The 27,030-nt window shown below is 39.0% G+C and overlaps 1 protein-coding gene across 3 annotated transcripts in view; it reads left to right on the top strand.

Moving 5' to 3' along the window:
* Nucleotides 1-27,030, top strand: part of UNC5C (unc-5 netrin receptor C) — a 1,141,364-nt gene that overhangs the window by 268,113 nt on the left and 846,221 nt on the right. The window lies entirely within an intron of this gene.

Here is a 27,030-nt window from a genome sequence, read left to right as displayed (position 1 = left end):
TACTTGCCTACTGCCTCAGTCATAAATGGTATCGCAAATGTACCACACACACTAGTCTGTACAACAGCTCAATGTTTCCCACTGGTCTTCATAAGATAGCATTATCATTGTATAACATGTTGTACCAGTTATACTATTAATGTCAGCCTTATTTTTTTTACTCAAAATGGACTTCATCCAATTCAGCACATTCTTACTTCTGAAGTACATACATCTATGTGTTTAAAAAAAAAACACTTTTTGTATGCTTCAGTCCACCTCCTACAAGTTTGTAATATTATTTTCATTGTATATAACATAAATTTCCAGCAAAAGATTAATCGCCCTGCATTTAAGTATTTGTAGATCATAGCTCAATATTTTGGAAGTCGGCAAAAGTTACGTTATTTACCTTTTCATTTTTTTTTTTTTTAATGTTAGCAACTATGGCTTTTAGGAGTAGAAAGAAAACATTAGTAACATGCGTAAGATAAAGAATATATTTCTGGATGTATTGTGAAAAGGAAGGGGCATTTTCTTCGCTCATCCCAGATGATCCAAAATTTGGGAGTCTTTAAAATTGAAGCTGCTGGCCATGCAGGCAGTGTAACGTGATGCTAGTAAGCACATTGGAAGTATAAGTAAAGGTAACAAACTAAACTAGGATGTTCATCATGTTTCACTGTTGCAGTCATCACTGTAGGGTTCTTTCTGCTGGCAGGCAGCCCTCGGTCGGCCAGAATCCCAAAGTCTGGGTCCGGCGTCGGCTGTGTACTCACCCTCCCTGACGTCAGAGCGCCAGGGGTACAAAGCTCCCAGCCGACGCCATGTTCTCCAGCCTTTCTTGCCACACAGTGGAAGCAGTTCTAACAAACTAAACTAGGATTTAACAGAGGAGGCACTCAGGATGTCATGGAACTCTGCTACTTTGAGCCCAAAAGTGGTATTTTCTGGGAAATTGGTACATTTGGGAGGTGTGTAAGAGATTAATTTAAATGATTCAGTTATGTTTACCTGCTGTCTTCTCATAGTACTCTGTTAGTGGATAATGTTTGTTTCACTGCTTGGATATAATAGACAGTTCAGGAACTATATACAAAAGACCAAAACCATAAGAAAATATTATCTTTTTTGTTTCCCTCTTTTTAAAGGATGCAGAGGTAAGAAGGTTACTTATCAGTACATTTCAAAATGATTTTTTAGTCATATTATATTATGCTGAAATAAATATGAAAACATTTGTTAGACATGGAGCCAAGTCTGTTCTTGATGTAGATATGGGTCATTGCATTCAGTTTTACATGCGCCTGTTTTATAACTGTTGATCTGCCTTCTGACTGCTTTTATGCATAGGCCCAAAAGCATTTGTTCATATGAAGCCCTTGCAATTTTCCCTTTCTGTTTAATAATTGCGAGACTACATTAAAAATATGGGGCCACAACTCCAGATGTGCAAGTAGAGTTGTTCTACATGCAGTTGATAGGACTTTTACTCCAACCGTCAAGGCTACTAGGTAGAAAAGATGGCACTTGGAGAAAAACATAGATATCCTGCTACAAAAGGGGTTCTATTTACGTTCTGTTAGCAACTGATGGTGGAAACCTTCCAGTAATATATGCAAAAAGTTCTGAGCAGGGAATCCTGGAGTTCATGCTCCCCTTACCTGGTGCTGAGATATGAGAAAGTTACATGGTTGTGCAGTACTCTGCTACTTCCAAGTGCGTCCTATTCATATTGTAAAGAAGAGCTATAAATGTAGGTAGAAGGAGTGTAAAAAATGGTTCCACCTACTGAAGAATCTCCCCGTCATAGCAGACTGCTTGTCAGTGGACTGCAGAAGATAGTAAAGTTTTGCTTTGTGGTACAGTAAAGTAAATCCTGAATTGTTCCCCAAAACACCACAATAAAAACATAATGGCTGTTTTACCAAATGCTGAAAATCCGCAAAACAAGAGTATTTCTTAAGTTGCACAAGAGCATGTGTTTCAGTAGCTTGTCCTATCTTATCTGAAAAGTACATCTTTCGGACAACTGCGTAGAAAAGATGAGGAAGCGAATATCATTTCACATATACATACCATCCGAAGCTTTAAATACATTTTAAATACCATTTCACATTATACATACCATCTGAAGCTTTAAATACATTTTAAATACCATTTCACATTATACATACCATCTGAAGCTTTAAATACATTTTAAATACCATTTCACATTATACATACCATCTGAAGTTCACCACCTCAAAACAAAACACATGCAACACATACTTCAATAAATCAGTGTGTCAACCAATCACAGCCCTTAAGGCCAAACACCTTGCCTGATACACTAGTAATAGGTGACTCTATAGTCAGACACACTGATGTCCCGCTGACCAGGCTGAACAAGGAGAAGGTGACTGTGAGCTGTCTATCGGGAGCTAGGATCCGCCACATAACACACACACTCAAGTCACTCCAAAGCAAGTACAAATATGACTCCGTCATTGTCCATGCTGGTGTGAATGACCTGAGACGTACCTCCCTGGACTACATGAAAAGAGACATAGAGGAGCTCTCCGATTATGTAGCCCAGGCTGGTATGATCCTGACCCTGAGCAGCATCCTGCCCTCACCAAGAATGATACCACAATACAAAGACAAGATGATCAGCTTTAACAATTGGCTCAAGTACTGGTGTCATTCTAAGGGGATCCAATGTCTGTCTGCCTGGGATGACATGTTGGACAAGCCACTCTGCTTCGCAAGGGATGGCTTACACCTGTCACCACTGGGCTTCCGGATATTGGCTAAGGCTCTTGCCACCCCCATAGTGCCTTTTTTAGGCAAGGCTCAAAAGACAAACCCACCTCCTTAGAAAACAAAAATGGAAAAAAACTAAGGGTAATGCTGCTCAACGCCAGAAGTCTAAATCCCAAGATGCAGGCACTTGATGCACTCCTCAGCATGGAGAACATCGACGTCTGTGCAGTAACTGAAACCTGGTTCAAGGCTCCGGAGAGCACCCCAGCATTACCAGGCTATACCTTGTATCATGCTTTTCGGCCCCAAAACCCGGGCCGAACCACAAAGGGAAGGGGGAGTGTCCATATTCATCAAGGACACCCACACCTCCAGGTTAGTAGCAACACATGAAGCATCAGAGACCATACAGGTGCAACTAACCATAGGCAAAACTGCTATACAACTGGTAGCATGTTACAGACCACCCTCCCAATCTCAAGAACCCCACTCAGCCTTCCTGAAGACATTGGAGGATATGAATGTATCACAAAATACCATCATACTGGGAGACTTCAACTACCCAAACATAGATTGGGTACATTATTCTAGCCCTAATACCCTAGCCCAAAGGTTCCTGGATTTCATAAATTCAAATGCACTGGAACAACTAGTCACCTCTCCCACTAGGGGAGATAATATACTAGACCTGATCATCACAAACATGGGGACAAAATGCTCCACACCGGAAGTATACCCCTCACTAGTGAGATCTAACCACAAACTAATCACCCTGAATATACATATCCCACCTCTACCCCAGCACAAAAGACCACAGTGAAAAACTTCTCAAAAGCAGACTTCACTCTTCTTAAGACTGAGATGGTATCCTTTAAGCCCACTGTGCCAGTGGATACCACATCCCACAATGCTAAATCCTTCACAAATGCTTTCTATGGACATCTCCAAGAATGCATGGATCATGCAATCCCAAACAAATCCAAGTCCCTCTCCACCAAAGGTAAGCGTCCTGTCTGGTGGACCTCAGCCATAAACAAATTGTATAACAAAACAAGGAAGCTACTGCACGTCAGAGCAAAATCCCATGAAGGGAAGACATCTCTGATCAACATTAGCAGAAAACTACGTTCTCTCATAAAAACATCCAAGGCCAACTTTGAGAGAAAAATCGCTAAGGACACTAAAGATAACCACAAAGCCTTCTTCAGCTATGTTAGAAACCTGGGTGGAAACCCTCAGATATGCTCAGAGTTGGTTCACAACAACATAAAATACACTGAACCCACAGATATTGCCAACATTTTGGCTGACAGGTTCAGTGCAAATTTCTCCCCTCCTTCACCCCAAAAGAAGAAATACTTATCTCAGCTGAATGTAATCTCCCTGTCATCTCAGATGTCCAAGTGAGAACCGCCTAAACAAAGCAAAAAACACAGCATCAATGGGACCTGACGGTATCCCGGGTTGCGTGTTACGTGAACTCCAAGAGGAGCTAAACCCACACATAAAAATGCTATTTAACCTTAGCCTTACTTCGGGATATGTACCTGAACACTGGCGTACAGCAACAGTGGTCCCACTCCACAAGGGGGGTGCCTCTACAGACCCTGGAAACTACCGACCCATAAGCTTAACCAGCCTGGTCTGCAAAGCTATGGAAAGAATCATTATGGAACTCATAAACAGAGACATAGGGGATGTACGGACACTTGACCCCACCCAGTTCGGCTTTGTAAAGGGCAGATCCTGCCTTTTAAACCTGGTTGACTTTTTCGAAACAGTCACTAGAGCCATTGATGAGGGCAAAGCAGTCCATACAGCATACCTGGACTTGGCTAAGGCCTTCTACACAATACCCCACTCAGGCATCATAGATAAGCTCAACAGCTTAAAAGTAAACCCTTATGTCACTAGATGGGTTGCAAACTGGCTAAAGAACAGAACCCATAAAGTTAAAATCGCTGGAGCAATGTCAGACTCAAAGCCAGTCACAAGTGGTGTCCCACATGGATCTGTCCTGGGACCCCTCTTGTTCGGCATTTATTTCTCAGATGTTAAAGCAAACATGGGAGGGCTGTGGCTGACAAAGTTCACAGATGACTGCAAACTAGGCGCCATAGTCGATACACCAGCAGACACACACATCCTACAAAAGGCCTCACAGAAGCGGACAACTGGTGCCGGAGTCACGGCCTTAAACTAAATGCCAAAAAATGTATAGTCATCCCCTTTGGGAAAAACAAAGTACCCACAAATTATCACATAGACAGCAACCCACTGAGTACGGAAAAAGTAATCAGAGACCTAGGGACCCAAGTCGACAGCGACCTCTCATTTGACACCCACGTTGCCAAAGTGGTTAGAAAAACATTCTACCTTGCACACCTCATCATGAAGGGATTCACATCCAGATCCAAGGATGTCATTGTACCCCTATATTCCTCCTTCATCAGACCCATGATTGAGTACAGTGCCCCATTTGGTATGTACCTCACCCGGCATTTGCAACAGCTGGAGAGACCACAAAAGTACCTCACCAAAAGGATCAAGGGTCTCCAACATATGTCTTATTCTGCCAGACTAAAGAAACTTCAGCTCTATTCAGTAGCATACCGCCTGCTCAGAGGTGATCTCTGCCTGACGTACAAGGCCATGTCCTATCAGGATCTGATGGACATGCTCCACCACAAAAAATCCAAATCCAACAGGACCACGAGAGCTAAAGACCTAAACCTCGGCACAAGTATGAATAGGACATGCTGGAGGGATAGATTCATAACCCAGAGGCTTCCCATGCTTTGGAACAAGATCCCAGTTTGTATTAGGCAGAGCCCCTCACTGACTCTTTTCAAGAGAAATCTTGATGAGTGGATGGGAGATCTTAAGTTTACCCCGGGGGTCACATCTGTGTCACTGCTAGACAGGGGCACAGTAAACTAATTCTATTATATAAGGGGACCTTCATTGTGTCACTACTAGACAGAGGCACAGTATTCTAAATTTATTCTGTACATTTTTTGTACCACTTCATGGGGTGGCAAAAGCCACATTACTATGGCTAGGCTTACAAATGCCCCAGGGCAGATAGCCTAGTACTATACTATGAAACTATGAAATACCATTTCACATTATACATACCATCCGAAGCTTTAAATACATTTTAAATACCATTTCACATTATACATACCATCTGAAGCTTTAAATACATTTTAAATACCATTTCACATTATACATACCATCCGAAGCTTTAAATACATTTTAAATACCATTTCACATTATACATACCATCTGAAGCTTTAAATACATTTTAAATACCATTTCACATTATACATACCATCCGAAGCTTTAAATACATTTTAAATACCATTTCACATTATACATACCATCCGAAGCTTTAAATACATTTTAAATGTTACTGAACAGTTTGTGTACCATATAGGAAGTCAGATTTATGAGGAGTCTTGTCAGTCATTCTGTGCAACCAACTAGTTGCTTATAGAAGGAAAAGAACAAATACTGAAACATGTTTCATACTGTGCATATCAGAATAGAGCAATCCCCCCAGCTAATCTATTTAAAATGTGTGTTTTCCTCATTGCAAATGAATTGCAGATTTCTTTTATTAATTGATAGTCTTGTCATCACTTTTATTGTGCAGCACAGAGATGTAAGTTGAATTAAATAGCCAGATATCCTTCCATTCTCCTCCTGCTTTACACATGAGGGGTCCAGTCCTTTGTAAACCTCACATACATGAGTTAACAGCCTATTACAGCTATACAAGCTACAACACACATCATTTTGTAACAGTTTCGCAACTCACAAGGGGTGCTGCTGTCATAAAACAGCTGTGTGCCATTCTGCAGTGGAATGAAATGCAGTAATTATAGAAATAAAAGCTAACACCTCAGTGACAGTGCAGCTGAAAACACTCTCACCCAAACATATACACATACCCCCCCACACACACACACACACACACACACACACACACACACACACACACACACACACACACACAGCATTTTCCCTAAAGAAATGTGAGATCTTTCATCCAAAGCTTGAACACATAAAATATTAAGAACCAATTTTCAGCTGCACCTCTGTCACATCCATTATCATTCAGCATGTCTTGAGGTGATAATGGACTTGCTAAATTACAGACTCTACCAACACTTTGGCCTGAGGGAAAGGGTTTCACTCATGGGCAGATCTGCATGAAAAGGAGGGGTGATTCTGTTAAGCATTAGTTTTGCCTTTTGTGTAAGATTGAAGCACTTTTTGACTTCAGAAAATGTATCGGCCTACTTAATAGCCATTTGAAGCAGAAGTCAAACAGAATGATGTCTGTTTTCCTGCAGAGATATGTAGGCTGCAGAAGTGCTGCTGCATACCTGGACATTAGCTTCTGTTCCTTTAACTTCTTGACCTTTCTCTTTTTAGTGCCTTGAAATATAAATGCATTATTGAGGCCTGCACTAACATGAAACAGTGCTGTCTTGGCTCCAGACTCATTTTGTGACCTTAACAAAGTCAGTTAAGTCTTCTATTTGTCTGTCTGTGATTCCCAGTATGATAAAAAGAAGGGAAGTAACATAATGTAATTATTATGTTGTTCTTATACTTAGTTGGTAAAATAGTTTTTAACATTTACAAAGAGCAGTCTCAGTGTAGTTTTTAAATCTTTAAAACCAAAGAGTGCCTGCCTACACTGTCACACTAGTCATTATTTCAGTTTCTTGACAGGGCATCATAACGTGGTTAAACAGTATGTTATAGCCACATTTGTTTCTCTGTATGTGGTACCTGAGTGTGTTTTTGAATGATGTTATACAGCGGAGTGACAGAGCTTTAAATTTCCAGTGCATAGTATAAACAATAAGCAGGCCACATGGCTCTCTCCCAGCTAGGTAGTACTGTTTAACAAATGTTGTTTGTGATAGAAACATTATTCTTCCATCAGAACCTAACCTGTCTGTCTCAAGAAAGCTCTGGTATTGCCCCTGATAAACTTTCTGATTTCATTAACAGTGCATCCTATGATCTGATTTACTTGTTTCTAAACAAAAGATGAAGAAAAATATGCATCGCAATATTACTACTGTTAGTATTGATAGCAACCCTACTGTTGCTGCTGCTACTGCTACTGTTACTATTCCTGCTAGTCACATTTCTACTGGTGATACTGCTATTACTAATATTGCTACTACCGTTCGTGCTCCTGCTATTGTCTCCATTTCTTTTGATGATAGTTGTATGACAGATACTGACAGTACTACTACCACTACTGATCACTGCTGCCATACGTGGAGTTTGCTAGTTAAGAAGGGAGCAGAAGGAGATTGCTAGGTCTTTCTTATCTCTGTCAGACAAACCAAGGGGCAATTAAGACTTACTAATCCTCCTATAGCATGTCTTTGGGAGTTGGGAGTAAACTGGAGTACCTTGAAGAAACCCCCATAAAAATGGAAGACACTCAGACTGCACACTGAGGGTAACCCAAGAGAAAATTAAACGGGAAAACCTCTTGGTGTTAGGCAACTGTGCTACTAATAGTACCAATACTGCTACTGAGTACTGTTACTGAAACAACTCCTATGACTGATACAGATCTTGCCATTCCTACTTCTAATACTCCTGCTGTTGATACTACTAATGCTTCTACAGATACTACTTCTTCTCCTTTTGATAATACTTTTACTTACACTACTGATGATACTTCTGGTACTGACACTACTGATGTTTATACTTCCGTTACTGATTCTCCTTATTGATGATATTAGTACTAGTGTTACTGAGCATAATGTTACTGGAGGTACAAATACTGCTGTTCACACTACTGTTTAATTACTGATAGCATGCTAATGCTACTTCTGATAATGACACTTCTGCTGTTCACAAGACTAATACTGCTGCTAGCACTTTTGAAACTGCCACTGTTACTGATGCTGTTATTACCACTGACAATACTACATACTGATACTGTAGCTACTTTTTTACTGGTACTGCCATGACTTCTGTCCTGAGAAAAGATAATTAGATATTGTACAGTAAAACCACAAAACTGCAGCATGAAAAGCATTAACAAATAATTGTCCAAAAATTGCATTTTTTTCTACAGTGGGACACCAAGGCATGTGGGGCAGTATGTTCTAGTATTGCGTGCTACTTAAAAAAATCACCTCCAAGGTCACCATGCTTGGAGAAAAGGCAAACTGTTTGGGATTTTGCCTTTTTTTCCTTTTTTTCCCTCTGAATTCACAGCAAGTCATCATTTTCAAAACCATGCTCAAACTGTATTGATTTAGGCACTTAGTTTCAGTAGAAGTGACATCTCTTTCCCTGAATGGTTTTCAGAATAAGTTATTAGTTACAAATGCTACTGTTAAACAGGACAGAGTACTTGAAAATGAAAGCATAACCCCTATTTTTAAATAAAAAAAATCTGGCTACATTAATTATTTGTTGGTTAACCTTGCTAACAAAGGAAAAAAAAAACATTTTAAAAGATCATGAGAAGTGTCTAACTTCAAAAGCAGATTATCGTAGTAGCTTGTAGCATATAACTGAAATATTTCTAGAAAACAAAGAAGCTGACATAAAAGCAGAGATTATGGGAGTGATCCTTCTGTAAGATGGAAGAGACAGAAAAGCTAGTATAATAATAAATCATGAAATATTTACCATGAAATTAACCAGATATCTCTGTCAAAGTTTGTCTTCATTATTAGCAGAGAAAAGAAGATTAAAAGCACCACAAAGAGGACAGAAAGGAGAACATTTTTCCAAGCCTCATGGGAGCCATTGTTAAAGAAAACTAGGTCACCTAGAAGTGAAGAAGAACGTTTTTTATCCTGTTTTGTTGTGAATAAAACAAAAGTTATGTTCTTAGCTAAAAAATGTTAATTTGTCTATAGAATGTAATTATTGGCTTTAAATATTTGATTTGCGCACAGTCTGAAGTCTAGAGGCTGGTAGGATTGGTGCTGACAGCAACTGCTATTTCTAAAATTTGAATGGAATTATCAAGTTGTTTACTAAAAGGTACTTGCAAACTGGCTGTTAAGGAACGTAATACTGCAGGGTGCTATTATTAGAGATGGTGGGATATAGAAAATGAAACATTTGTCTCTGATTCTAAATCCTACCACTTTAATTGTATGTTTAAAAACATTAAGTACTCTGCCAACTCATTAAGCAAAAATGGTAGCATGACTTAAGTAAAGACAAAAAAATTTTACAGGAGTTTGAATGTCTGGAATCTGTTGCCAAAGCCTATAGGAAGCTGAAAAACTGTGTTAATGAAGTGTGCAATTTTTTACATGAAATTAAGACAATTTCTTTTACCATTGTTTGTTTTTAGCTCTCCTAAAATATATTTCAAGAAGCATTGTTGTCTGGCAGTTAATGCAATGGACTAATGGTCTGAACTGTTAAATGATCTGCTTCCTGCAACCAGGGCATAAAATTTGATTCATACCCCTCAAACTCATAGCGGATGAAATATGGACAAAGCCTAAAATAATGGGGGTCAAAGGACCAAAAATAGGGACTGATTTTAAATTTTGCTGTTATAAAGTTAGAAAGCTCCTAGCATAACAGGATATCTGTTAGACTGCATTTTCTGAAAGATATGGAGTCTGAATCTCAGATTTTTGTTATTATTTAAAAATGTTATTCCTCAGTGATTTAGCTAAAAACACAAATTTAATGAAAAACAAAACAAAAAATGTGATACAAATATCTGGAGAGTTGAGAGGTCTGGATTGATTCCTTACCCATTCAATTGCCTATTGTGTGACTCTAAGCCAATCACTTAATTAGACAGTATTCTTTGGCTGTTCCTGAAAAAGGGCAATTTGTCCAGTGGGCTTACCTCATTAAAATAAAAGATCACAGTTAATTGTGAGAAAAACCTGAAAGGTGTTTTAGACGCATATTTGAGTAACAGTACTGCTTTGGAAGAACCTAGATTTCCTTGCAGGAACGTCAGGTGTGCCTTCAGCCTTCAGTTTAGCAGACATCCCCCAGAGGCACATGTACATATGTGCATGTGCATGCACACGCACAGACACACAGACCCCCACAAAAACACACACACACACACACACACACACACACACACACACACACACACACACACATGCACGCACGCACACACACACACACACACACACACACACACACACACACACACACACACACACACACACACACACACACACACACACAAAAGCATTCACACACATGTGGAGGCCAATAATCTCTAGTAAAGCTATAAATTGTCATCTGCAGTATGTCAGCAGTATATGGGCATTTACTCATTTTAAAACTATACTTTAAAAACAGCATTCCTTATGGAGAACGTAACCACTCTAACAAATGCATGCGTTTTCAGGTTTTGAATGGAAGGCAAGTTATTAGCAGTTATCTGCTGATTTCCTACATTTAACCATCGGGGAGTAGTGAATGTAGACACTTTCCATACTACGATGCCATTAAAGGCAGATATTGGTGTATAGTATATCTTCACAGAAGAGGAACATAGACCTAAGCTAAAGAGATATCTGCACTAAGTCTAATAAAGTGTAGATGGATACTGTGGCACCCAGTCCAATTTAAGAAACTCATCCATTTCCTAGTATAGGCTGTAGAATCAGAAAACTTTCAAGCCATATCTAAGCATTTTTGATTGTCAAAGCTCAAGTCTCTGATACTCCACGTAGGATTGAAGGAAGGAAGATCGGTTACACAGTAAGAGCCAAGCTGTAACACTGAGATTGGCATTTTCTACAAAAAAAGGACATAAGGAGTACTGTAACCTCATGATAGAAAACAACTATGTGTTGGCCACAAAGCTGCTGTCAGAAAGAATTTCTTGCTTTGCAGGCTAGGCTTCATGGTGGCAGCAAAAACATAGGAAAATGTTGTTATTTTACCTTACTAAAGTAGAATGACAATTCATTAGAAATAATGTTGTGCTTCTTTTTGTTGGTTAATCTGACCTGCTAGTGTGTACAATCTACATGTGCTATACCTCCATATTGTGTCTGAAAGGTGTCCATTTTGGAATGCACATTACCTGAGGAACACACTTACTAACATGAAGTACACAACAAGTAAAAAGGTGTGGGTAGATGGCATACATCCTACTGAAAGGAAAAGGTGTCTACTTCTTATGTGTTTAGTTGTGTCAAATACAGCAGGCCTGAGGAATGCATTCATTTTCCTGCTCTGAAAACAGACATAGTTGGAACCCATTGTAATTGTAGAAATTCTTTATGCAGATTAGATGAGTCTTAAGGTTTAGAGCTAAATCTGGACAGTGACTTGCATCTCTGGAAATCACTAAACTTCTACAAGAGGCAAATAAATAGTAACAATGCTTAGAAAAACATGGAAAACCCAGTTCCATGTTGGATCAAAAGGTCCAGCAGTAACTCAGAGAATTTCTGATGAGTTGTGACAAATTTCCAACCAACAATGATGGATAACATGGTTTCAAACCTAGTACAGTAATTACAGCCAAGGAATATTCTTTGAGGATAGAAAACTAGAAAGGAGGCTTTAAACATTAAGTAAGCCCATAAACAGATTATCAATGGTCCTTGCACTGCATGCTTCTTACTGTCACAACTGTATATTTTATAAACACGAAAGGGACATTACAACAATTGAGTGTACCCTGACAAAGCTTCTTCAAACCCTAGATGTGAGATTAGGCAGCCGTTTTGTCTGCCAAACACGTCTTCAAATCTTGTGTCAGAAAGGGTTAATCTTTTTTGATCTTTGTTGCACTTGGTGTAAAGACTGAAGACACATCGATTTAGAAGTTATCAGCATCCATCAGCTTTCCTGAAAACTAAGAACAGATATGACCAGAGCCCAAAGCCACTCTGCACTACTGGGTCTCAGTTTTTGGCTACATCTGGCATAGATGTTAAGGTTTAGCCAACAATCTCTGTGAGCCAGCTGGTATCTCAATGGAAAACTGAATAGGTGGTGCCAGTAGCTCTATACAGTGTCTTAGCTTTAAGATCTGTAAAGCCTATGGTCTTTGCAAACATCATCTTAAGCTTCTGTGATCTGTGTCACATGTCTTCCACCTTGCTGTAAAGACTGCATTCCTAGTAAGGACTCTAAAGTGGCTATAGAACAAAAATTGTATGTTTAGGGTAAATAGTAGAGTAAGCTGGTGTGAACAGTCGAGTTCTTAAAATCTTTGTTCAGTGGTATTAAAACTGTTGTAGAAAGTAATCTCAGTGGTTGTTTTGTGGCTTGAGCAGAACATAGTACTCCCCCACCACTTACAGAGCCTTATTACTACTCTTCTTGAAGACATTGACTATTTTTGTTCAGGTGTCATATTCCTAAACAGAACCTTTTCAAACTTGTTTGCCTGAGCTCCTCATGGATTGATAATAAATTTTAGTTAATCCAAACAATGAGTGCAAGTCTCCACAGAATACAACCTCTCAGAGGCACATTGAAAGAGTGAAAAGTAAGTTTCCCTGATTATTCCAGTCTTGGGAGGTTGACTAAACAAAACAAATTTTCTGCAAAAATTTGGAAAACCAAAGTGCTGTGAACTGGGTTATTTGTAGCAAAATGTTAAGTAGCCTTAACATCAGGGTTGCTACAGAGCAAGTCTTGCCAATCTATCCAAGGTTTTAGTCTTCATAAGGGACAACAGATGTTATACAGAAACTAAGGCCTCCTGGGTCTGTGCTAACCAATGACAGCAGCAAAGGGATCAGCATTTGTTTTTTATTTTGCAAATAAAACAAAGTCAGAATCTGACCTTGTAGAAATGGTTTGCATTTTAATGCACAGAAAAGCTGGAATAAGTCATGCTTTCATGCAACACAAAAAAACAGGCATTAAGACTGATTTGAAGTGGCATTACAGAAGATTTCACTTTTTTTCTTAGAAATACATTAAGGTCATTTTGTAATAAAGGGTCTTACTGCTTCAGAGACTAAAACATGTATTTTATCTTCTGGAAAGCATCCCTAAAAGTAGGATTCTCAGAAGTAATGTTACTATTGGTAGATATGGTTCATTCTTTTTGTTAAATCTCCGGCATAAAGACAACAAGTTCCTCAGTTTCACTGTAAACTGAAGGCCTCTTGAAGGCTCGGGGGGAACGGGAGAATATTTCTTCTAGAGTATCTGTCGTAAAGGTTTTATTTCTCAGCATAATGGACAGCAAAAAAAAAATGCATTAGAGTTAAAGTGCAGACAAGAAAGATTGAATCTGGCACAAGCCAATGGGGCCAGCAGATGAGAAACTTGCATCATTTTGGAAACAGTTTCTGTAAGTATTGGCTGAGAACTCTGACTAATGTCTTTGTTTCTCTCCAGGTACCTGTCGCAGTGTTCTTCTCCTCTAACTAGCATGAGGAATGCATTGTAAACGTACCAACACTAGTGACGCTCCCTCATGCAAAGTGTGTGGAGCACTATCAACTGAAACGTCCTTTCAGCAGTGCACTTCCATTTTCTAACTCTCTGGATGGAAACAATGTGGGTTATGTCAGGTATTATGCTGCAATACATCCAGAGTGTTAATGCAGTTCACAATGCTTACAGTAGTCAGACTTGAATTAATGTTTTGATGGCTTGAATTGTGTTTTATGCCATTGACCTCCTGACATGTGACATTCTCTTGTTTAGTTTACCTCTGGATGTCCCATTTCTACATTTACCTGCATTTTTTATTTCTGCTCTTGAAAGACTTGCACATAACAGAAGCATACTGCAGTTTATGCCACAAATTAAAACATTGATGTAACCAAAAAATAAACCTCAGTCCATTTTCTAGGCATCAAAGGAAACCGAGGCCCAACTTACGTTCAAAGTAATCCTTAAGCAAGAGAGAATAGCTATTTCTTAAGGGAAAATTTATATATATATATATATATATATATATATATATATATATATATATATATATATATATATACACACACACACACACACACACACACACACACACACACATATATATATATATATATATATATATATATATATATTTACCCTTTCAGCGTTAGTAACCACTGCATGCTAATAATTCTAGAAAGTACCAGAATATCATCAAATATGTTCTTCATCTTGACCACAATGCTACCCTACCCCATGTCATTTCCCTTGTCTGAATGACTTAGATGTCACTAACTTCGTTTTTAAGTACTTCTATGATTCTATCAAAAAGTCCATTTCAAGAAGCACTCTTAAAGTCCTAATCTGCCATACATCATAATCACATTCGTACTGCAAATAGTATCAGACAGCAGTGTTTCAAAATACGTAAGAAGATTTAAGCCTGGCACTCCTGTCCTCCATAATTTCCTACTAGAATTTGTGAAAACTGAAGCCAGGTCCATCTCCTACCCTATCCTAAAGCAATCCATGACAAAATGCAAATATTTCTCTAGTGTGAGAAATTTACATTTACTGGACCAATCTTGAACAGTGGTCCATCTGTAGAGATGAGCAGATTTCACCCAATCGAATTTCCATGTCCACTGTCCAAAGTCCTTAAAAACAATTGCCATAAGCAGGTTTTTAAATACCTCATTTGTAATTATACTTTCTCAGAATACATCATTTGGCCTAATTATGGTACAAATTCCTTCCCACTTGGATAAGGGCATCATAGCAGGTGTATTATATATTGCTCTGTCTAAATCATTTGACTCTGTTTGCTCTCTATATTCATACAAGTGATGAAGTGTGTACGTCTGACCTCCAGGCTAGTAAACTGGTTTCGAACTGATTAACTAAGAAATGGTAAGCAGTTAGAGTCACACCATCTTTTTTGTGTCAGTTTATGTTGGTGAACTGTAAGGTTTCATTGTAGGCCCACTAGTATATTTAGTATCATTGTGAATCAGGTTGAGAATCAAACTTGCCCTGCATGTAGGCGATTTAACCCCTGCTCTGTAAAGTAACTCCACTATTGATGTTGGGAACAAACTGCAGATTAGCATACCACAAAACTATCATCAGTCAAGGACTGCATCTTAACACCAATAAGTCTAAGTCCAGCTTTGTCACCACTGTTGCAACCAAATGTTGACCCTAATTATTATTCCCTCAGTAACTCCCCAGTTGAAGAAGTAAGTGCAACTAAACTGTCTGCTTACCTCAAGTTAGACTTGCTCATAAGTAGTGTGGTCCTTGTACAAGTCAAGAACTAGGATTCTTTCACAGAGTAAATGCAGCTTTGTCTGTTAATCTGGCAGCCGATAGCTTTTCCTCCTTCCGTCTTTACTGCACTAAGGATACCTACATCACCATTTTTATTAAATGAAAGTGCAGTTGGATTGCAATAAAATGGTGTCACTTTACTCTGGTCACTATAGCAGATCTCATACTTGTTTGTCTTAACATTATTTGAACTGTCTTCAGTTTAATCATCACCCCTCAACTAAACAACTTTGTTTTGCATGCAAGAAATTGTACTGAAACAGTTGTCCTTCCCGAAGTATTACAATGAGCAGGAGAATTAGCCATCGTTTCAGAACTTGGACTGGGAGTCGTATTCAGTTCTTCGTCTAACTAAATATACTTTTGGAGTTTCATGTTGACCTTCTACCACTGGTAAATGCTGCTACGTATCCCTCAATCTGAGGTACTTTTTAGAAAAAACACAGGTCATGACTGCAGTCAGAAGCATTTCCCAAGTAACCAGAATCCCCCTTTCAACACATGTTTAGTGCATTAGCATAGCATTCCTCTCCTTGTTTTCATCTTCTGTGCAACTCCTACCCTTACTTCTTCCCTGCCACTCCCAACATTTGCACGGCCATGGTCAGCAAATATAAATTAACAAAATGTCATTATGCATTTATTATGTAGTATACAAGGGACATAGAAACTAAAAGCAAATCATTAAGAACGAATCCTATAGGTTCACAGGCAAGTACTAGGCTAGCTGCCATTGCAGGCTATTTTAAGTCTTGCCAATTTCTACTTTGTGCTTGATATAACCTACCGCATTTGGTTGCAGATTGGCCATACCCATCCCGTGGTTGGTAATGATATATTACCCCTAATGAATAACTGGGATCATACACTGATAATATGAGGAGACCCATGCTTGGGATAAAGCATTTGGGAGCAGCATCCAACCATTAGTAGTACAAGATGCAGTCCTGGGGTAAATTTTCTGTTTCCCATCCATAGATTTAACTTGTGCTTGAAAATGGACAGGGATGAACTTTGTTTTATGTGGATGGGGAGTCTGTTCCATAGCAGTGGTATCTCTGTGAAATATACCTGTCCCTCCAAACCATTCTGTTGGTGTAGCAGAAGAGGTTTAGATCCCTAGACTATTTCTGATGCGATTTGACTTACTAATGTGCAGTAAATACATCAGAAATGAGTAAGAGGATGTCTTGTATGCCAGATACATCTCACCTCTTGCAGTCTGTAGGATACCGAGCATAATAACAGAGTTTTGAATCGGCCCATATAAGACATATTTTTTATGCCTTGTATCCTTTTACTAAGGTATCTCTCTTGGGTGTTCTGGTTGTTGACTGTGTCTGAAGAGGTACATGTCAAAGGGGTATTATATTCAATGACTGGTTTAATATTGACTGAGTAAATGGGGACAATGACATCCCTACATCTAGACACAGTCCCTTTGTTTGTAAATGTGCAATATGGAAGGACTTTCTTACAACAATAGACTCATATTGGTCAAAAGTTAGGCTACTTGTCCACATAAGTTCTCAAATCCTAAAAAACAGAATCAACCCTTTGGGGTGTAGTGTCAATGTGGTAGTTCTCTGGAATACATGACTTCCCAAAGGATACAGTAAAGTATTTTTTGGTATTTAGTTTCAGATCATGATTTTTAAACCAGTTGTTTATTTGAGACAAACCTTCTGCAGGACAGCTAAATCATTTGGGGATTCAATGATGGCTCCTAGCTTGCAGTCATCTGCAAATTTAGTCAGAGGCCTTTGATGTTGGATTTTACTTCAGAAAAGCAGATGCCAAACAGGAGAGGTCCCAGCACAGAACCATGGGGGACTCCACTGGTGACTGGTCTCTTTGTGGAGGTAACGTCCCCTATTTTGATTATCTGCATCCTATCTATGATCCATTTTGCAGTCCAGCAAGTGGCATAGAGGTTTATTGCCATTTTTTTCAGCCTTTTTACTATGTCTGAGAAGGTAATTGCGTCAAAAGCTTTGGCCAGATTGAGGTATTCAAACTGTACCATTTTGCCTTTCTCCATTGCTTTGGTGACCTTTACAAAAAAAATCCACCAAGCTGAGTAAGCACCTGCCCTTGAAGATGGATGTAGTGTTTGGAAGCTCCCTATGTCCTGATTAATTAATTCCATGCTAAGTCTTTCCATGTTATTGCATAAGAGACTGGTCAAACTTACGGGTCTGTAGTTGCCTGGGTCTGTGGAAGGTCCTCCGTTATGCAAGAGAGAGACTGTAGCAGTTTTCCATCCACTTGGTACAAAACCTGTATGGAGGCTGAGACTGAGCAGTGTTGTTAGGGATGTGGCTGAGACTGAGCAGTGTTGTTATGGGAGTGGCTAAATTGTGTTCCATGATATTTACAATGCATCCGGGGATATTGTCAGGACCCATCAGTGCAATATTTTTACCTTTTGGTAACATTTTTAGGGAATAGTCTAGTGTGATAGCTGGATGTGAGCCAGTTTCAGTTGTATGTGTGACAGACAGAGGGAAGAGAGGGGTAAATTTAGACCTAAATTTATTTGCCAGTAGGTTAGCTATATCTTCAGTCTCAGTTTAGGTAAAGTCATTCACAATCTGCTCAGCATATTTCTGCATTGTGCTTTTGAGATTATGGACATAGCTAAAAATGCTTTGTGATTTGTTTGGTTTGGTAGCTATTTTAGCCTCAAATTTACATTTGCTGGATTCAATTAGGCTCTGAGTTGTTTGTTTATTTCAGTGACAAGGACTCTACCATTCTGGGAATTACTCTTCTTACATTCAAAACTGTTTTCTTTTTGTTATAAAGCTTGTTGATATCATGGTTCCACAATGTGGGTTTGTTTCTGAGGTTTGCCCTGAACTTCTTCCTATGGAGTACAGCTGCATCTATGCAGCTGTTTACACTCTGTTATGTTGTGATGGTGTACATCTTTGCATATTCAGTAGAGTTAACTGGGTTTGGTTTGGGTTTGAAGCTTTCTAATGTATCACTTAGTAGGTAGTTTGTCTTAAAGAAATTTCTAAATGTATCTTGTGTGGAAGGGATCTCTGGTTTCAGTTTTATTTCAAAGGAGACTGCTTTATGGTCAGACCTAACAAGTGATGAAGGTATGCAAGGGATGTTGCAAGATACTCCCATATTAGTAAGGAAAAGATCCAAGATGTTATTCCCCCTAATGGGTACTCTGACTATGACTATTTTTTCCAGGGTATTTTGTCTTGACAAAGTCCAGGAATCTCTCTACTTGTGCACTAGCGGTGGGGGTGTAGGTTTCCGAGTGTATTGCTGGATAGTTTAGATAACCTAGGAAAATGGTATTGGGGCTAATACTGAGCGATTCTAATTCCTGTAGCTTTCTTTTGTCATAGAGGACATTCTGTAGCTAGCTAATATATGGCATGGGACATTTCTGATGGTTATTTGGACATGAGGAAGCTTTAGGGCATCATGCTGCTTTACCAGGCTTGATGTGAGTTTCTTCTGGATGTAGACTGATACACCTCCACCTCTTTGTCCCCTCCTGTGCAGTAGTTTGTCTAACTGTGTGCAAGGCATTATATTCTTCCACAGCTGGAGTCACTACACAAACATCAATGTCTTACAGGGTCAGAAGGGCTTGTAGAGAGTGGAGATTATTGTTCAGGCTCCTGGCATTGATTAGTAAAACCTTCATATTTTCCTTTGCTTGTTTCATTATGTTGGTAGGTGTATCAGGTTGGCATTGCCTAAAAAGGCACTGTGGGGGTGGACAGTGTCTTTGCCAATAATCAAAACCCTAGAGGGGATAGATAGATGCAGGCCATTCCTGGTGAAGCAGTGTGGTCTGTTCATCATACCCTCCCAGACCGAGAAATATTTGACCTCCTTTGAATGACACCAAAAACGAAGTCAATTATTGAAGTCAGTTATTTTTTGCTCATACTGCAGCATCGTCTTTGGAGAAGGTAGAGTGGTGCTCATTGCTAGGCTCAAACCTGCCTTCGACACATAGTCTGAGAGCTCCATCATGTCACTGTTCATATAATCCAGGGAGGTACACCTCAAGTCATTGACACTGGCATGAACTATGACAGAGTCACACTGGTACTTGTTTTTCAAGAACTTGAGTGTGTACATGATCTGTTGAATCCTGGCACCAGACAGTCAACTAACCGTCACTCTTTCATTGCTCAGCCTGACAAAAGCCACATCCGTATGTCTTACAATGGAGTCACCTATAACAAGAATGTTTGTTTGGGTTGATGGCTGCCTTACGGACTCAGCATCTGTGACTTTGAGACTCCTTGTGCTATATTAAGAAGTTGGCTTAACATGCTGAGCATGCTTTGTGCCTGTGTTGTGTTTTGGAGGTCTTTGAGGTTTAATCAAGTTAATCTTTACAGCCTTAGCATATGATGCATTACGTATATTTTGATGGCTTTGGGGAAATGCAATGTGTGCTGATGATGTTGGTGTCTTAAGTTTACTGTTTGTGTGATTTTTGCCTCCAAGGCTGTTATATATGTGCATCTCTCATACACTGTATTTGAGTAATAGATGACCTTATAAATAATAATAGGAGCATCTCCCAGGTTTACTTTTTAAGAAATTCCCTAACCTGAAACAGAAAATATGCTATACGAAAATGCATGAAAAGAAGGACCAATCCACTAGCATTAAAAGAAAAGGTACTGTTGCACTTTTTGTAAACACACTGATCCTTCTGTTAGTTTTGAACATCCACGAACAAAGCATATTTATGAATTTGATTGCTTTGCTACTTGTAACAGAAAATCTGGTTTATTTAGCTGTGTGCACAACATGTACCAGTTTCTATATAGGTAAATCTAATAGAAAATGTAAGGAAATAATTTCTGAACATCTTTTCAGAAATTGGAAGGAATTTACTTAATAATTTCTTGGCTATGCATATTCATGACAACGGTACAGACCATGCATTTTGAATATTTTTTAACATAAGAGGTGGTGATGTTCAAAATGCCACTGAACTAGCTGAATACAGGTGGATTCTAAATGCCATTGAACTAGCTGAATACAGGTGGATTTTAAAACTGTCTGCAGGCTGACCGTGCACCTGGATTAAATGCTTCAGTTAGTGTAAAACCTGTTTTCAAACAAAAACAAATGAAACTGAAGTGAATTCTGCTATTGACTGTTGTGCTTTTAAAGTTGCTTTTGTATGTTTCTGTATCTTTAAACTTTAGGCTCTCTGTGTAACATGCTGACCTCTTATAGGGCGATGGGATCACATGCTATATCTAAAAACTCTGTCTTTGAACTGTCTTTTATATGCATGGAAGAAGGGATTATTCCCGAAAGCTGTGCTATTTGTATTTGTATTAAAATAAGTGAGTTTTTTTTATTTCTGGTGTTGAGATCTGTTTTTTTTATTATTTTTACTTTAGGTTATTGTATAGCCATTCTGACCCTGTAGTTTCACTGGTGTCAAGTTCAAATTCTTCTGCCAGACATTGGTGGCTAATTAATTCACAGCCGGTTTTTAATTTGATTATTGTGTATAATGAAAGCTAATCTGATAGCATCTGGTTTTACTAATTTGCAGTTGATCACAATGTTCAGCCGAATTTATGAGGACTAACGAACAATCACTGACCACCTGCTTAGGTCAGCTTCTTTCTGAATCAACCATTTAAGGAAGACAATAACTTCAAAAATGACCTTTTAGTATTACCTTTGGGGAGAACAGTATGCCTTTGTCAAATGCCTTGCAACATAATAGCTTGCATTGGTCTTGATCCTGTGAAAGGGTACAAGCCAACCAGTGACTTAGACACTACTTAAATTACTTCACCAGTGGTATTTGTACATGCACACTATCACACAGCAAAGGAGTATACTGGAAACATAACAGAAATTGGTGTTCTAATCCCATTTTTAATAGGAGGTTGTACCATCATTTTGAAAAGCTACATCTTTCTAATAAAAGTGGTGATAGGATTCAAAGCAAGAGGGACTGAATTTGTCTTGCTGACCAGTTCAGAATATGTGCAGAGGTGGTCAATATGGTACAGAAGGTCACTGAGTTAATTACGCAAAGCTGATCTAATGTGGCTTTGCTCATTCATTTGTGTTTATTTAGAGCCTGGAAAACAATGTGGCTTCTTTCCTTTTAGGTTCTCCCAAGCTTTTGCCGTATCAGGTAACAGTACACCAGATACTGTCATTAGCAATGCATTAGTGCAACAGAGACCCATTTCTATGATTATGCAGTGTTTGAGCTTCTCTGCTAAATGGCAGGGAGTGGAAAGCTAATTATTACAGTGTTACAGTGGAAGATTTCTTATCACTCCACCCACTGAAAGAAAGACTTCCCCTGGAGGTTAGCAATCTAGGTGGGTGGGTGGGGGATGCTTTTTTATTATGAGGCAGACTGCTGCTTCCAGTTGCTATAGAGATTTTGTGTGTGTTAATGATTTGCACTGTGGCATTCACCTGATAGGATTTGTCAGTAATAGTTGAATATTAGAGTTGTGAGTAATGTTACATTGCTGTTGTCTTGTTGAGCTGTCTTTGTGGCAGAGCAAAAGGAAAACATGCTTTGAGTTTACTACTGAGTGTTGATGTGCTATATGATAGTGAAATGTAAGTGGCACATAAACTGTTACTAGTATCCGTAAGTGTGAGACCTGCAATGAGATACACTGTAGCAGGAAAGCACTAGTAAAGATGGACTGCTACTATTCAAAAGGTTTAGTTTTTGTGCAAAGAGCAACAGTGAACTCCTATTTATCCTAACTACTCTAACAGGGTCTGGTTATGTCATTAAATCACAGTCGATTTTCCTTACATGTTATTATTTCCATGTTTAGGCTTGTCTTTTTAGCAGTGCCCCCATTTCTTAAGGAATAGCTGATAAGTGTTCTAGAACATGATTGTTCCCCATTGTCTAGAAAGCAAAAACTCTAATGCAGGAATGATGTGGCACTTGGGACCCCCCCCCCCAGCCATCACCATCACCCCCCCCCCCATATACAGAGTAATAGACACACACACACACATGCTGCCATCACATAAGAAGCAGCTGTGAGCAAATCTGCACAGAATTACACATTGAATTAAACTAGCATACTTCTTTCAGACTGCCTTAGTAATGTTGTAAAGAAAACAACATTATTATCAAGTTTTTTAAATATTTATCATATTCTTTTGTGGCCTTTGATATGTATTTACATAAACTGCACTGAGGTAGTTAACTGTCAATTCTTACCACATTACTCGTGAAATGAAATGTGTCAGGTTCATAGGTAGGTACTAGGCTATTGGCCCTAGGGCCCTAGGTTATTTACATTAGTCTTCTTTTCAGTTTCTAGGAATAAGTGTGGCACGTTGTTGTATTTCTTGGCTTAGTGTGCTCATCTAGTAATGCCAATTACCATTACCTGATTATATTTCCAGGTGATTAATGCAATTATGACAAAATGTTGGAGGTTCCCTTGTGTGTCTCAGTTTGCATTAATCTGAGATGCCCAGCAACCCATGACAGTACCATTGATATGCAAGGGAAGAGAGTTGTAGCAGGTCTAAAATCTGTGCTATACCTTTAGAATCAGTGCAAATTTTTGGCAGTTAGGACACACTGCTCTGTTGCGAGTCGTAATACTTAAAACTCATAAAATATTTTCATATATTTAAAAAAGTAGCCTCTGTCCTCTATGGGTGTAGGTATAGTTTTACATTTATTTATTTACACTTTGTTGACCAGTTTAGTTACACTAGGCCAATGGCCTACCCGCATGCATGCATATGTACATATATGTATACACACGCGCACGCATGCTCACACACACACACACAAGAGTGCAGGCCAGTATTTATCAACAATACTGGATGTGCTGATTTATACTCGCTCAGTAATTTTCTTTTCTTTCCTTTTTTTTACTGTAACATCTGGTATTCTAGTTAGTGTACAGAATATATTTAGTGTTTATAACTGGATAAGTTAATCCCTCCATCACGCTGTCTCTATCTCTTACACACACACTCTCAATACTAGAAGTAAGGGTAACAGTTCAGAATATCAAATCCTGGCCACAACTAACTTAGAAAAACTTGGCAACCAGAACTGTCTGACAAGAATGCTAGTCTATCATATATTTCAAGATCTGCTTAAACCTTTAACCAGACTATTTTTTCCTCTGAAAAGAATATTTTATTTTGTTAAGTTGTGGCCAGGAGCCAACATTCTGAACAAGTTATCTTTACTCCTAACATTTTTTTTTGCCCTGCAGACTGTTCAGGCTGGAGGTTGGGATGTGAAATAAATATTTCATGGATTTCATTCTTTTACACAGACACAAAACACACACACACACATTATATGATTATTTGTTTCAGTTTGTTATCCAGGCCACTGGATTTGAGCAGTGCCCATTTACTGAGGAGATCTTAGGAAAACAGTGTGCCTGAAGAGTTGGCTTTACACACATGAGGCAGTTTAACAAACACACAGCTTTACATTAATAAGTCTTGTGCTACTATTTTTGGAAAGCTAGCAGATAGTACATGCAGTGTAATTCAGAAGTGGGTATTTTACCTTCATGTAAGGATTCCACAATGCTTTGTTCAGATTAATATAGTCAGAAGAGAGATACAGCCTAAAAATTATAACAGTGATGGAACTTTTAATTGGTCAAGTTAATAAGTATGCAAGTTCTGTTAAGTGTTTTCTAGAGAACCTTTATATTCTGCAAACAGCAAAAAGCTCAGATGGAGTGCAAATTCAAGTTTTAGGATAAGACTACTTTTGGCAATGACTTTTTGGTTGTCTGAGTTAGCCTAATGATATTGTACGATAATTTTATCTGAGGTTGTTGTTTCTTTACCATGCTTTCAATACGCATTGAGAAAAAGAGGTGTGTGTGTGTGTGTGTGTGCGTGTATTTGTGTATGTGTGTGTGTAGGGGGCTGAGACAGCAATCAAAGGTAATACCTAATTATTTGGACTTTGTTTTGGTGTAGTACTTCGCAGGGCATTCTGCGCAGATGTTGGTGCGGTCTTAGTCATTTACAGGTGAAAGGGGCCTGTCATCATATGGGAAACATGCATGATTGACAGCCATACAGATGCAGCATGAATATTCATTATCTAGTCATACTTTACTACCCTTTTCCCCAATGTAGTGAGATTTCAGAGTTGGGATATTTTATTTGTGGGGGGGTGTCCCCCACCCCACCCCACTAATTAGATATACCAACTCTAAAATCATACTACATTGAAGAAAAGGTAAACTGGAAATAAGCAATGACTATCCATGCACCCCTCGGTATGACTATTACTTAAGTTTGCTAAGACGTCACTGACTGTTGGACGGTGGGTGGGATTTAGGTGGGACTTGCTACTGTGTATCCTGCGAGGTACTACACTAATACAAAGTCAGTATTTGCAGGGTGTACGAAATGAGATAGGGTGCCAAGTGGCTCTATAATGTTGAGAGGAAGTATTGGAGTCCCCGCAGTACCATAAAGTATTTGTGTGCTTTTACTTGAATGAGCAAGGGAATGGATTGCAGATTTGAGTAGTGAATTAATTTTGTAAGTGGGTGCCTCTTTAACAATTTACTGTATTACATTTGACAGTTTTAAACAAACAGCAATATCAAATCAAGAAAATGAACTTAATGTATAAGGTACTTTTTGTATTTTATACCATCTCTTTAATTTTAGTAAAAAAAGATCTGCTAGCAGATCTAAGTTGGAAGTTCTAAGTTGGAAGGTGGAAATATGTTATATATTAAGGGATTGTAGACCAAATGAGCAGTGGTTTCAAGATGCAATGAACAGCTTTTACTACAATAGTGAACAAGTCTTTGAGGAGGTTAGCATGTTGTTCAATAGGAAGAAAGGAATTGTGATTCAGCTGGAGAGAATATTTTAATAGTTTTTTTGTCTTCTGACCAGTAAAATTCTGGGTTACAGAACAGCATCAGAATAGGCAACACCCAGCAGCATTTCACTATTGCAGACATCACATTTGGGTTATCTGCTTGCAGTAGCCCTCAGTCGGCCTGATTATCAAAGTCTTGGGTCCTGTGTTGGTTGCTGTTTCATCTTCCATGACGTCAGGTAGTCAGGGGTATAAAGCATGCATCAATGCCATTACACCAGTCTTTCTTGCTGTGTGGTGCCCGAAGCAGAATCAGTTTACAAGTGCCGGTCGGCCGACTCTTGAAATTTCCGTTTTCGAGTTTCAGAACCGAAGTTTTCAACTAAAGCTAAGTACCCCAGTAGGGAAACTTTTTCTTGCTTTAAACCGATGTCAGTAAAAGTCAAAAATTGTATTTCTTGTGGAAAGCAAATACCTCATAAAGATTTTCATTCATACTGTATTTCTTGCCTAGGCCCTGACTACGACGTACCTCACTGTTGGTTTTGTGCCTTATTTAAACCACAAACTATTCGTCATCGGTACATTTTTGCTTCTAAATATTTTGGTACTTGGTTCAATTTTCCAGATACGTCTTCGGTAAGCCACCCGACTACCGACATTCTGAAAAATGCAAAGATAAAGATGACAGAGACAGGCCGCCTAGGTCCAAAGCTGCTGATGACGCTTCTCCTAAGCTAGTCGCCAGTTCGCCGGTACTCAGTGAGACACTTTTGCAGCACCTGATACCCACTACTTCAGATTCGCAGGCCTCTACTGAGACCCATTTGGAGTCCGGTATGCCGCGAGATGCTTCAACTGTGGAACCTGCGGATGTCTCTACCTTGGATGGGTCCTGAGCTGGTATGCAGGCACTGCCTTCTGAGGGTGATTTGCATATTACTTACTGACTTGCATATTAAACCAACACCATCTTCTTCTTTTAGGCCTAAAACTCTAACTATGCCTAGGAAACCGACACCCAGACTGCATGGTCAGGCCTCTATGCCTATAAAAAACAAATTATAAGAATGGCTGAAGACCTTATTACTTTAATCAGGGGAAGCCAACCTTCCCCTCTAAGAGACCTAGGACTGAATTTGCTTATGATACTTCTGACCAGGATTGTGAAATTTCTGTCTTCTCTGATGACCAGGATTTACCCTTATCTCCCTAGGAGGATTCTGATGCAGAGGACTCTATTC

The sequence above is a fragment of the Protopterus annectens genome, chromosome 2.part0, assembly GCF_019279795.1.
Source record: "Protopterus annectens isolate FY-2018-M chromosome 2.part0, PAN1.0, whole genome shotgun sequence".
Lineage (NCBI taxonomy): Eukaryota > Metazoa > Chordata > Ceratodontiformes > Protopteridae > Protopterus > Protopterus annectens.
Note: the sequence above shows the minus strand (reverse complement) of the source record. Positions and strands in the feature narration are given on the sequence as shown.